Source organism: Mustela nivalis (assembly GCF_964662115.1).
Source record: "Mustela nivalis genome assembly, chromosome: 10".
Lineage (NCBI taxonomy): Eukaryota > Metazoa > Chordata > Mammalia > Carnivora > Mustelidae > Mustela > Mustela nivalis.
The window spans coordinates 30,930,157-30,944,162 of NC_139029.1; the positions used below are offsets into that span (position 1 = coordinate 30,930,157).

At 50.6% G+C, this 14,006-nt stretch overlaps 1 protein-coding gene across 5 annotated transcripts in view; it reads right to left on the minus strand.

Moving 5' to 3' along the window:
* Positions 1 to 14,006, minus strand: part of HIVEP3 (HIVEP zinc finger 3) — a 456,791-nt gene that overhangs the window by 150,952 nt on the left and 291,833 nt on the right. For all 5 annotated transcript variants that reach the window (XM_082687130.1, XM_082687126.1, XM_082687128.1 and 2 more), the window contains one exon: positions 5,958 to 6,038. The gene's annotated coding sequence lies outside the window, so the exon portion shown is untranslated. The remainder of the gene's footprint in view (positions 1 to 5,957; positions 6,039 to 14,006) is intronic.

Consider the following 14,006-nt stretch of genomic DNA (forward strand, 5'->3'; position numbering starts at 1 on the left):
CCTACGACACAGGCTGTATTGTCACCAGGGGATGGGGGAGTGGAGGAGTGGGGGAGGGGAAAGGTTTGCCACGGGGCAGGGGTTGGGCTCCAGCACGCATCTGGGGACGCCCTTCCGTTTTCGTCTACCCGGCCTGCACAGGGTCGGGGGTTCTCCACTTGGCCCTGCAGGCCCCTCCTGGGAGCCCAGCCAAGCAGCCACTTCCTTACTGGGCTGGCAGCTGCTGGGCAGGCCTCAGTTCATTTCTAAGCCTGGACGAAAGATCCGGTTTCTCATGAAAGACTGTGGGTTGGGGGCCAAGACATTTACTGGGCTTGACACTTGGGCCCACGGCAGACTCCAGGGACATTCAGATGAGCAGCTCGTGGGTCTCCCATTCGGGGAGCTCCATTCTGGTCAGGAGGCAGATCATAAGGGAAATTTCCCAACTCGATCTAGGTGCCACACGCGAGGGATCTAAGTGCTGCAGGAGCCCAGACTTGAGGGGTCCAGAAGGGAGCACGTGGGGGAGGCTGAAGGGCAGGCCAAGGCACGTGGGCTTCTTGCTGTGGCCAAAGGGGGACTTCTTGCATTTTGAAGCAAGAGTCTTCCATGATAGGATCCGTGCTGTAGAAACAGACCAGGAAGGTATATGGACTTTTAATAAACAGGTATGACTTTTAAGGTGAAAAGGAAAGGACCTCATCTGGGAAAAACAAGACCAAATATAGGCACAGAGAGAGAGAGAGAGAGCGGAACGTTTCTCTTAGGCGGTGCCGATAGAAGGGAAGAGTCCTGGGCTTGGAACGGGAGGGACCCACGCTCATGCTCAAGTCTCTGCCACAGACTTGCGGGGTGACTTTGAGCAAATTACTTCCTGGTCTCCACCTCAGGTCCCTTGCCTGTCACAGGGGAGTACTGTCACTCAAGACACACATCATTGGGATAAAATGGAATGTCAGAGGACACTGTACATCTGTATGTACTGGACAAAGGTAAAGCATCAAGACGAGGCTCCAGAAGGCTCTATGTACACACCCGGGGACGTTTCAGACACCCTGCGGCCCTGCTGCAAACACACCACCCAGCAATTTCTCAGGAAGTCTCTCAGCTGTTCCAGCTCAAATCAAAGCCCGTCCTGTAAAAACACGGCCCTGTCCACAGAAGCAATCCCCCGTGTGTTTGGTGGGCCACCTGCCCGCCAGGTCCAGCCTGCCGGGCCATGAACGTCAACAACGGCCCCTTCCTGGTGGGAGAAGGAACAGGGAGCCGGCTTGTTCTCCCTGAGCAGAGGACTGGCCGGTGATGGGGAATGTTTTAAGGTGGGACACTCTTCTTGCACTGTCGGCAGCTGTCTACATAAGGCGTCCATTATGTGAGGGCCCCAAGGCCAGCAGGCCTAAGAGGCTAAGCTAAAATTAGTGCAGAATGTGCCCCCGCCAGAGACACAGAACATCCGAGGGTCAGATGCCTCCAGCCAACCACCCAGGGCCAAGTGGGGGGTGCCGGGGCCGGCAGGGACAGCTGTGGCAGCTGTCCCCTTCCTCTCCTTTCCTCTCGGCCCTGGGGCGGCGGCCTGTTCCAGCAGCTCAGCTCAGGTTAAAAAAGAGAATGCGGAGTAGAATCCCAAAGAGATTTTTAAGGAATCTGTGCAAAGAAAAAATTGGGGGGGAGGGGAGGAATTCGCTAGATCCCTAAGGGGCTGTATGTCAGCCTCCAATGTGAAATAGTGGGAGAGCTTTTTTTCCTCTTCGTGGCCCTTCCAAAATGTTCTCAATAAATGATGTATTACTTCTGTAACCAGAAGAAAACACAAGAAAAGACCGCTTTAAGTTGTATATTTAGGCTAACGATCACTTAATACACATTTTAAATTTATAAAAATAATGACATCCCATACCCCGAAGGCATATAGTGTGTTTGTGTGTGTAAATATGTTTATGTATCTAGTCGGTTGATGCTGGCAATTTTGAATCCCAGGATGTCAAAGCTAGCTGGTGTCCAGACTGATGTCTTCCAACCTTCATTTTATGGAAGACACCAAGGACCCGGAAGCAAAGCAGGAAGCCGAGAAACCCCAGTTCCCTGAGTCCAGTCCTACACAGGAGTCTCCCCCACACCTTACCCCCTTTAATCTTGCAGCTGCTGTCCTTCCCACTTTATGGAGCTGGAAATTAAAGTACAGAGAAGCTAATTCATCACACAAAGGTGCCCAGCTAGGAAGCCACAGAGCCAGGTCTCAAGCCTGGTTTTCCATTCATAGCCCACAGAGCTCGAAGAAAGTCTTTGAAAATCACCTGCTCCTTGAAGTCTCAGTCAGAAAGCAAATTCTTACAAGGACAAATTTTGAACTGCCTTTCCTGGGCCCCTCTTGGGCGGTGCATGCCTTCCGTGTCTCTAGAGGGAGATGGGGGGCTTAGGGTCTTGCTGCCAGATCAGTCCCCGGAGGCTTGGCGGCAACGGGTGACAGAGAGTGTACAGGGACATGAATAGCATTGTGCCTGCCCTTTCCCCACGTTGGATGGGGTGGATGGGGAGGGCTGCAGGGGAAGGTGCCAGGTCTTCGGGGCAGGGAGGTTTGGCAGGGAGGCTGGCACTTAAACTCTCTTCTGTCTGTGCTCCTGTGCTCTGGACCTGGCAGTTCCTGGAGGCAACCCCAGCTGGAGCCCAAGCCTTTGCTCGAGCTGCAGCCTTTGTCTGCACAGCCTGTCCCCATCCTCATTTTCAGCACCACCTCTTCCAGGGCCCTTTGATCCATGCATCTGTGTGTTCTCACTAGCAAACACATTTTTATGGCGTACCTACTATGTGTTAGAGCAAAGCTTAATTTAGTCCCAACTCTGCCAAGTGCCTGTAGTTCTCAGAGAGGGCTTAGTGGTCAGGGTGTCCTGAACCATTCAAGCACGGACTCTGAGGCCAGACCGCCTGGGTTGGGCCTGGCGAGGCTACTTTCCAGCTGTTCGTGCTTGGGACAATGACTCAGTCTCTCTGTGCATCAGTTATCCTCACTTGCACAAGAGGATGGTCTTGCGGGCTTGTGCAAGTCAAGTGCAAACCCTTCCAAAGCTCTTAGAACAGTGCCCGGCAGGTAGTAAGTGCTAAGTAATCATTAGTTATAAGAACAATTTTTATTACTACCATCTAGCTGAGATTCCCTCCTGAGGATGTCACTGGCTCCTGCCCTCAGCTCCCCCTCCTCTAGTAGCACAGCTCTTTGAATGTCCCCCATGGGAGCATCACTAGTTGTGCCGAGTGGGTATGGGGCAGCCTATCTACCCCCCTCTCTCTTCACTTGGGGCAGGGACCCAGTGTCCCTCATCTCTATCCCTGCTCCGAGCATGGACACAGCAGTGTCCCCAGGACCATTCCAAAGCTGTGGGCCACGTACGCCCTCAACACCAACCAAGGAGAGCCTTGAAGCTCCTTGCCGCCCGGCACTAGAGGTTGCCTCTCTGGCCTTCACATGGAGCTCACTGATGCTCTTCTTCTTAAATTGTGAAGACTGGCCCGGAAGGCGACCCTCCCGAGCTGACCAGTGGGCAGGGTGCTTGGCTTCCCCGAACGCTTCCTCACAACGGGGACCTCTACAGGGCCGGTCATCATAAACACCAACACGGATGCCCCACTACACTAAGATGTCTCCTAAGGGCTCTGCATGGCACACGCTGGACCCTCGGCCTGGAAGCCCTCCCTCCTTCCCTCCTGAGCCAACAGACTCCTCGTGGTCCCTCCACGGCGGGCTCACACACCCCTCCTCCACACGCTTTTCTTTTCTTACAATGCATTGCAATTTACTTGTTTACATGTCCCTTCTCCAGAATCCTTGTTTGGATTCCTGGTGTCCACTAGTGCCTGGAATGGAAGAGGCATCAGGAAAGTTCTGCTGTGTGAACTTTTTAAAGGAGCATCATAGCCACTGGCCTGCCTGTTAAGGCTGAGGTGCTCACTGCTCAGGCCACCTTTTGAGGCCAAAACTCCCAGGTCTCCCTGCCTGTCTGTCGACCTGCCCCATCACAGGGATGGGAGCTGGTGGAGAAGCATGGGCTGTAACTGCCACCTGTCCTGTGGACAGGAAGCCAGACTTCCCCCTGCTCGGGCAGTAGGTTCTGGAACCACCTGAGGAGGTAGGTGTTTTTAAAGACGGAGACCTGAGGCTCTGACTGGTCACCCCGCTCCCCAAGGGAGTGACAAGGCAGGGCTGGAATCCAGCACCGCTGGGCCCCAGAGCCCACTCTTCCTACTCTCCCTTGAGATGATGGATGTGAGAACATTTTTGAGCTCTGCCAAGAGAGGAAACTGTAAAAGGATGAAATTGTGCAGCATTACCTACTACATAGGAAATGATTCTAGGACAAGGGCCACCTTGTTATTCGTGGACAGGAGAGGGCTGAAAAGGGCCTTACTGACAGCATTGAGTCCTTAAAGGGGTGCATGTCGTGGGGGATGGCCTGGTCTTCAGGGATGGGGGGACAGGGAGAGCCAGGGGGACAAGGGGGTTCTGATGGCAAGTCCCACAGTCCCCTCCTGGAGAGGCCTCCACCACAGGACAGGCGGCCCAGAGTGCCTGTGGATGCTCTGCATGGGGAGACCTGAAGGACCCCAGAGGGACCACAGATGCTTCCACAAGGGGTATCCTGCCCTGGGCCCTATTGTTCAGGTTTAGCGAGTTCTGACGGAGCACTTCTTAGCTCGCAGCCTCTCCCTGGAGCCCAGAGGCCTCTCCTGGCCCCACGGAGCTGACTACTGCCCTTCCTTGATCACACAGGGCCCAGCCTGAGCCCCTCGACATAGCATCTGAGAGCCTGCCCACTTCTCCTGGTCTCACTTCTATCCCCTCCTGCCCCCACCTCAGCCACTGCTCCTTTGCACTTGAGTCTCCTCAGCCTAGAACGCTCTTCTTCATTTTTTTTTTTTTTTTTTAGCCTGGTGAATTTCTATTCATCCTCAAAGCCCGGTTCAAGTCAAGTTAGGTCACCTGGTGTTCTGTAAACCACCCCTACCACCAAACCTAGACAGAATGGAACCCTCCTGCTTTCCCAGTTTCCCATACTGTAGCGCTTTGCACGGCCTCTCCTCCTTTGGATGGGACACCTTCTGAGGCTGGCGACAGGACTTACTCATCTCTGGCTCTCAGTACCCCACCAGCCCCATTTCCCAGGCAGCTGTCCCAGCCTGCCCTGCAGCTCTGCCCAAGAGCTTGGGCCCTGTACTCACTCCATTCTGATGAGTGCCTCCCACCTTGTGTTGCCCCTCGTCCAGCTTGATCTTCACACCCACATCCTGCTGCGGGCCTGCCCATGCTCTCAGCATGTAGATAGCCTCTGCCCTGCCCATCTGGGCCCTGCACCTTCTAGTGACTGTGGTGTTCTACCCAGCCATGAGAGGGCAGGCAGGGGGTTAGTGATCATCCAGGTCTGAGTTTGAGGGACGCAGGTCCTGCGCCCAAACACATCCATGCACATGCACAGTACCCACACAGCCTGGCCCAGGCTCTCTGTGGCTGTGAGGTCTGGAGAGCAAATGGACAGGAAGAGGCAGGGAGCTGCCATAGATCTGTGCCCTTCTCCACCATTCCATGGCCTTGGCTGGAGCCTGGAATGGCCCGCTCATGGGCTGCCCAGTTCACCGTGTTTCATTCTCTCATTTTCAGACAGGGAAACAGAGACCCAGAAAGGGAGGTTCTTGCTATCTGAGCAGTAAACGCAGACCAGGGGTCAGAACCAGTTCCCTGGCTTTCATCCCAGGATACGTTTCCACCACCATATGCCGCCATTTGCAGAAATGCCAGCTGCAGGACTCTGGACATTTGGTAGCTTTTTCCTTAAGTCTCCTCAGAGAGGGGGCTCCATTCTCCTGCCAAGGCTGAAGTTATTCCCACCTACTGCCTGGCTGCAAGCACAGCCCAGTGGCCTTGAATTTCAGTGCCCTGAAATTGCTCTGTGTCCTGGGGTGCATGGGGAGAGATAGAGGGAGCTTACCTGCCAAAAGCCAGCCGTGGTCTCATGGTTGGGATGTGTCAGAGATTTCTAAGAGCTTGGAGGACGGTGTTGGAGGGAGGCCTGTGGGAAGTAGAGAAAGTGAGAATATTATTCCAGCACCATCTGTCAGCTTACACTTGAGTTGGAAAAATGCATCCAAAAACGGTGAGCACAGCCCTGCTGAGAATGGCCTCATAGCCAAGCTCCAGTCACCGCCACTCCTCCAGCATGGTCATCCCCGGGGCAAGATCACAACCCCCCCCCCCCCCCCCAGGGATACAACCCCAGCCTTGTAACACCACTCACAGAGCCGTAAGTCCAGCCACCAGCCCTGCATCCTGGTTCTGCTCTCGGCTGAGAAACTCTCCCTTTTAAGCACTCCTTGGGGAAAACAACCCCTCATGGGCTCCCTGAGCACCGTGTCGTAACTCACTCATTCTTGCTTTTATTATGCATTCATTCATGTGAGCGTTTGAGAGCCATTTGAGAAAGCTAATAGATGCTGGTTTCAGCTCTTACAGAGAGAGAGAGAGCCACTGAAAGTGACAGCTCAGGTCTTACACACGCAGGCTCCCAATCCCCACCCCAGTGGCTTCCCTCCATCCTCTGAGCGATCTCTGTGCCAGACGCCCCGCAAAGCATTTTCCGTGTGCCATGCGGGATGACATGATGCTTCCCACCATTTTCAGCACCAAGACTCTTTTTTCTATGCACACATTTTTCAAAACTCCTCCTAACTATGCACTTAGCATCTTTTCACTGGGCAAATGAAGAATAGCACAAAAGCGACATTGAACGTCATGCTTTACAATTAACTCATATTTCAGTAATCACAGCACTACCACGTATATTTAAATAGTGGTTACACATACTCATTTGAGACATGATATTTATGCCTTCTGGACTAAAGATGTTGGCCCCTTTGGAATCCATTCAGTCAATATTCGTTTAATAGATATTTACAGAGCATCTCTGAGATGACTGGGCCCATGGCCCATGAGTTAGGGACCCTGGTACACAGGGGAGCATGGTGGCTCTGCAGTGAGGCGTGCCTAAGCTCCAGGACAGTTCAGAGTGGATATATGCCCTTGGGCAGCCCACTGAGCCTTTCTCCAGCTCGGGGTCCTCGTGAGAAAAACAGAGATGATGGTCCTGATGTTGGGAAGTTGTTATGAAGATAAAATGAAATAGTAGAAAGTAATCAGGTCAAGGCCTGGCACAAAGCAGTTCAACAACTGGGTACCAGAGGACTATCATCATCATCACCATCATTCTCGTCCCCATGATTCCCATCACGACCACCAACCACCATCATCATAAATATCACCACCACTAACATCAACAGCAGCAGGGGCACCATCACCACCACTGCCACCATTATCATAAATACCATCATTACCATCAACAGCACCATCACCAACAACACCACCATCATCATAACTATCATTACCATTACCATCAACAGCACCGGCACCGTCATCGTCCCCACCATCAACACAAATATCATCATTACCATCAATAGCATCATCACCATTACCATCAACAGCACCGGCACCATCACCGTCACCTTCATCATCATCATAAATGTCATTGTTACCATCCAAAGCAGCAGCACCATCGTCATTATCACCATCACCACCAACACCATCACCCTTCTTCCTTCTCTTTCGGAGCCCTAAGAGACTTGTCCTTTCCCCTTTAATAGGTTACACAGTAGTTTCTATCTTATAATAGAATTACTATTATTCCCATCTTTCTCAGGTTCATGTCCAGCTCTATAACTTCAGATTTGTGTGAACTTGAGTAAGTTACTGACTCATTTTCTTTACCTGTAAAATAGGGCAGTAGTTTTAGTAAATTCATGAAACTGTTGTCATGATTAAATGAAATAACATATATAAATACTTAACACAATATCTAGTAAGTGATAAATGCTTGATAATTGCTGGTCATCATTGTTTGTGGCAATGATTAGTAGTGGCAGTTAATCGTATTATCATTTCTCTTCCTAGCCTGTGAGTGCCTGAGGACAGAGACCCTTCCAGATTCATTTTGGTCTCCCCAGAGACTCTAGTACAGGCCTTATCTCCCAACAGCTATTAAAAAATGTTTGCTAAAACAGTCTTAGAGGCTCACCAAAAAATCAGATGCAAAAGAACTCAAGGGACAGGAACCTGGGACATAGCCAAGGACAGAGGCCCGATGGGATCCTGAACATTTTCAAAATATCTCCTGAAAAGAGCCATTGGTTACCCAAGCCAATCTGGAGGCCTGCTAGAAACATTCATTCATCTATCCATCCATCCATTTGTTCATTCATTCATTCATCAAACTGACCAAATTTTCATTCTGGTCCAATAACAAATTCTTGCCCAGTGCTTCCCCCCCCCCCTTTTTTTTTCTGTTGTGAAATCTTGTTTCCATTTGCCATGTCACCTAGACTTCACAAAAGTGCTTGGGGGCAGGTAGAATAGGTACTAACAATAAAGAAATGGAAGCTCAGAGAGGTGATAAGACTTGCCAAAGGGCACATAGCAGTCCAGGCCATGGTGGGGAGTGGGACAAGGCCCCTTTCATGACCTTGACTTCTCTCCACTGGCCCTTGGATGTCAAGCACTTCACACATCCAGGATCATTTTTTCTCACTGCCAGTTCACTTCTCAACAAACAAAACTGAATGAAATTATTTTAGTGCTACTTGAACACTCCAGTTAGAAAAGAATGCCTCTGATTTTTTTCAAGGCAGGAAGTATGAGAGTCACAACAATATGGGAGCAGTTACATGTTTTTGTTTTTTTTTTTTTAAGATTTTGTTTATTTATTTGACAGACAGAGATCACAAGTAGGCAGAGAGGCAGACAGAGAGAGAGGGGGAAGCAGGCTCCCCACTGAGCAGAGAGCCCGATACGGGGCTCGATCCCAGGACCCTGAGATCATGACCTGAGCGAAAGGCAGAGGCTTTAACCCACTGAGCCACCCAGGTGCCCCATCAGCAGTTACATGTTTTGATGCTGACCCCAGACTGCCTTGGTTCAAATCTTGGCTCTGACATTCATTAGCTGTGGGATCTTGGACAAATTACTTAACCTCTCTATGGGGTTGTTGTGAGTATTAAATGAGCTAATCCAGGTACAGTGTGTAGAGTATATTTGTACACAGTAAGGGTTAGTTCTAATTATTATGTACAATGCATCTCTGTACCTAGAGCAAGGCCTGGCACATGGAAGATCAAAAAAAAAAAATTTAATGGATCACTAAATGGACGAAATACTCCCTAGAAAGAGGTCAAGTGTGGATAAGCATGTCCAAAAAGGAGCCGGGGCTCTGGTCCCAAGGAATCTAGGGTCCCCCAGTTCCTGGGTCATAGCCAAATCCAGTAGGAAAGAGATCGGTTATTCTAAGACTCAAAGGCCCTTCTACTTTTCCAAGAGGTTTTATGCCCTGTGAAAGGCAATAAATATGAGTGGTGATTAAGAACATGGGCCCTCGGGTCAGACGATTCAAGTCCCCACTTGTCACTCTGTCACTCACCGGTTACGAGCCTATGCCCCAGTTTCCTTATCTATAAAATGGGCATACTCACACCTATCCTCAAGGGATGCTGGGTGGATGAAATGTCATCTGGAGGAGGTAAAGCCTCCTGTACCTGGCTCCATTCCCTAGTGACAGCGATAATGAGCCTGACAAGGTCGACCACAACTGACTGTGACGAAGCTCATCTTCTGGACCGACCTATGCCAGGTGTTGCTTCCAGAACACTCTCCCTCATGTGGGCTTTGGATGCCTCTTCCAGGGGCAGGGCTTGTCAGAGCAGCCTGGGCTCCACTCTCGAGGCCAAAAAGCTGCTGTGAAAAGGCGCATTCTCTACTTGGCCCCAGAGCAGATGGGCCCCATGGAGGCGAGACAGGTGCTTGGGAAGCAGCCCCCTGGGGAGGGTGGTCTCCAGAGGACCCCCTCTCCCTCCCCAGAGAGTCCCTCCTAAGCAGTAGTGCCAGCAACTCACAGCAGGCATACAGTTGCCTCCAAGGCAGTCCCCGTTCCCATGGGGGCTGCACACCCCGGTGCTCGGTTTCCACAGCCAAGACCTGAAGCTGGCAGTATGTCCTGCTTCTGGAAAGGAACAAACATTCACTGAGTCAGAGACTTTCCGTTCCTCGTCTCATTCACACTCCCGGCAGCCTGTGGGAGGGTGCCCTGGTCTCTCTGTGCAGCCACTGTGTGACCCTGAGCAGATGAGCCACCCCACAGCTCAGTTTCCTCATCGGTGCACACGACGTCAATATCCTCATTCATGAAACCCATCCTGCAGCCAAGCAGGCAGAGGCCCCGGGAGGGAGGTGCATTGCCCAGGACTGCGCAACTAACAAGGAACAAAGCTGGGGCTGTTTGGCTGAGAACCCTAACATTCAAGTCAATTCCACTTAACCGAGACACATGCAGTCCTTCCCCTGTGCCAGTTCCTGTGTGAGGTTCTGCTATTAAGGATCAGGTGGAGTCTTCAGGAGCCTCCTGGGCACTTGGCTGTCTGGTTCCCTTTACAGAGGACAACATGAGCCAATCAGAGGCACAGAACCTGCCCACACTCACAGACATGGAACCTGATGGGATCCCGATTCGTCGGACCCACAAAGCCACTCTCTTCCCTTCCTACCGTGTTACTCCTCTCTCTCCCAACTCCTACCTGGCTCACAGGCTCTGGAAGTCCCTCACCTGGGACAGAAGGGCAGCTGTCAGCCCCAGCAGCCAGTGCCCCCCACCCTGGACCTTCAGGACTCTGAGGCTCCCTGGGTGCCCCTCTGGTTGCTTATATCCTGCCCACTTCCAAAAACAGAACATGAGGAAGATTCAAGAATCAAAGCATCAACTAAGGCTCAAACATCAGACAAAAGCAGAGTCCGTTTGTGAAGGGACAGGGCAGGGTGGAAGGTAGTGTCTCGAGGGACAATGCCCGGTGCACACGGGCTTTAGGAAAATGGGTGCTTTCACATCACTGCTGGTAGTGGAAGTTGGCAGAGTGTTCTGGAAAGCAATTTCACAGCTTTTGCCAAGAGCTCTGCCTCACAGGCATCCATACTTTGGGGCAGAGTCATCCCCGTCTTCAGGAATATAGTCTAAGGAAAAAAATTCTATGCGAACTCCACGTAGCCTCATTTATGATACTGGAAGCAAATCTAAGCGCTAACATGTGAAAATGGCTAACAGGTCTATGAAAACAAGAGTACATCTATATCACGGGGGGGGGGGTTGCACAGTATAGTCCGCAGGCAAATCCACTGACAGACTGTTTTGTTATAAATAAAGTTTTGTTGGAACACGACCACACCCACTCATGTACATGACATCTATGGCTGCCTTTGTGCTATAGCAGCAGAATGCAACAGTGGGGGGAACCTGGGTGGCTCAGTGGGTTAAGCCGCTGCCTTCGGCTCAGGTCATGATCTCAGGGTCCTGGGATCGAGTCCCGCATCGGGCTCTCTGCTCGGCAGGGAGCCTGCTTCCTCCTCTCTATCTCTGCCTCCTCTGCCTACTTGTGATCTCTGTCAAATAAATAAAATCTTTAAAAAAAAAAAAAAAGAATGCAACAGTGGGGACAAAAATAGTATGGCTCAAAGCCCTAAAATATTCACTCTCTGGCCCCTTACAGACAAGTTGGCTGACCTCTGATCCCCTTGGTGGAATATTACGCATCCTTTAAGAAGGTGATGTGAGGCGGAGAAAAGCAAGCTACACAGCTTCATAGACTGGATGATTCCATTTATGTAAAAAGAAAAAAAACCTTGCAAACAAAATCACATGAAACTGTACATAAACAGAACAGAAAGCATAAAAATAATGAAAAGAAATAGATGAAAATATTAACTTTTTTTTTTAAGTAGAAACATGAGTACTTTTTTTTTTAATATTTTATTTATTGACAGAGAGAGAGAGAGATCACAAGTAGGCAGAGAGGCAAGCAGAGAGAGAGGAAGAAGCAGGCTCTCTGCTGAGAAGAGAGCCTGATGCGGGGCTTGATCCCAGGACCCTGAGATCATGACCTGAGCCGAAGGCAGAGGCCTAACCCACTGAGCCACCCAGGCGCCCCATGAGTACATTTTTTTTAAGATTTTATTTATTTATTTGACAGACAGAGATCACAAGTAGGCAGAGAGGCAGGCAAAGAGAGAGGAGGAAGCAGGCTCTCCGCAGAGCAGAGAGCCTGATGCGGGGCTCGATCCCAGGACACTGGGATCATGACCTGAACTGAAGGCAGAGGCTTTAACCCACTGAGCCACGCAGGCGCCCCACATGAGTACTTTTTTTTGCATTCTTATACTTGTTTTTATTTTCTGATTCTTAAGAAATATGCAAATATTGTATAATGAAACAATACACATGTTTTAAAAAGAGAGCTGCCTGGTTGTCTATCTTAGCTCTGGGCATCCTAGTAGCCAAGCAAAGAGTAAAATAAGGGGGATACTATTGTCGGTCGTAGGACGGTGCCAGGGAACAAGGAAGGTCAGGCTCTCTTGGACTAGATATCTGAGAGGGCTTGGTGACCAGGATTCAAGAGAACCAAGCAAAACCAGGGACAACTTTCTCTGTTTTTTAATAAATATGCTTAACTATTTCCTGCCTCCATGGCTATTCCTGGTTCTTGGCCCCCCAAATGATGCCCAAGAGAGAAGACTAAGCTATGGTTCTATAGAGGCAACTGTCCTGGGGGCCATAGTGATAGGATTTTTCATCCATCCTTTCATCAGGAGTTTTCCAGAAGTGAAAACTTCTGGAAGAAAAGCATCCACGCCTCCAATGGACCCATGCATTCTTGGCAGAGAGTCTGAAAGAATAAAACTTACATTGAGGACCAGAATGAGAAACAGAGAAAGATGGGGTGCTCTGGGAGTTGCTGTCCCTGATTGGGATTCTGCTGACCCTCTGGGGCTTTTTGGAGCCCAGCTGGCAAACTGTTCCTTCGGACCCACCCACCCCCCACCCCCCGGGGACCGGTACAGTCCCTGGTCTTTTGCCAGGTTGAGGGCACTGACAAGGGCTGCAGAAAGGATGCTGTGCTCCTACAGAAGACAGAGCCGTGTCCTCTAGAGAAAACTATGAGGGCAAAAATAAGGTTTCATCGTGAAGGTTAAAAAGTGGAACTCATGATTGTGCTTCTGTGATCTTCCACGGCCCTGGGTGAGGTAAGGAAAGGTTTGACCTCTCCAATAGCAGTTCCAGCGTAGTCCAAAGCCTCTGACAGGTGGTAGGTGGTAGGCTGAAGCCCAAGGTGAAGAGGGTCTCTGGCAGGGACAAATGTGTAAACTAAAGTCCCATTCCATTCCTAGTCCAAGCAGGAAGAAAAGAGGCCTGCTAGCCATGGGGTGTGGAGCAGTACAAGGAAGTGACTGAAACAAGGGTTCTGGATCAGATTTGAATCCTGCTATGTTACTGATTGGCTGTGCCCAAGGGAAAGTCGTTGATTCTTTCCAAGCCTCAGTTTCCTCCATCTGTGGAAAAGGAAAATGACAGCCATCTGTGGGTTAAACGAGATAGTGCATGCCAAGTGCTTAGTGCCCGATCTATCCCACAGCAGGAGCTCGGTCACGGTTTTGCTATTTGCAGCGATAGACCTGGCAAGCCTGAAACCCACCATGCCAAGGGGATGGTAAGACTACGACTTGATCTTCTATTCGTGCAGTCTTAAAGAAAGACTCGGGAATGTTCTGGGGCTGTCACTAGTTTCCTGTCCTGACAGTTTCCTGTCATTGGTGAATAGAAGACGCACTGATAGAATTTCTAGAAGAGCTGGGAGAAGCCAGGAGGGGCCATGGCCCAGGTGAGTGGCTCAGGAAGCCTCTAGAAGGATTTGACAGGATGGTCTACCTGTCAGGGTAATACCACAGGGAGAACACCTCTGTGAGGACCTGTGGTCAAGGGTCTTCTCCTCCAAGCAGTTGTCCCTATCCACATGAGGGACATGTGCCACACCATCTCTGTTGTGTCTTTGGGCCAGGCATCGTGAGTCCTGTGGTGGACACTTGCTGGGTATTGGCCACTCTGCATCCCTTCTCCCTG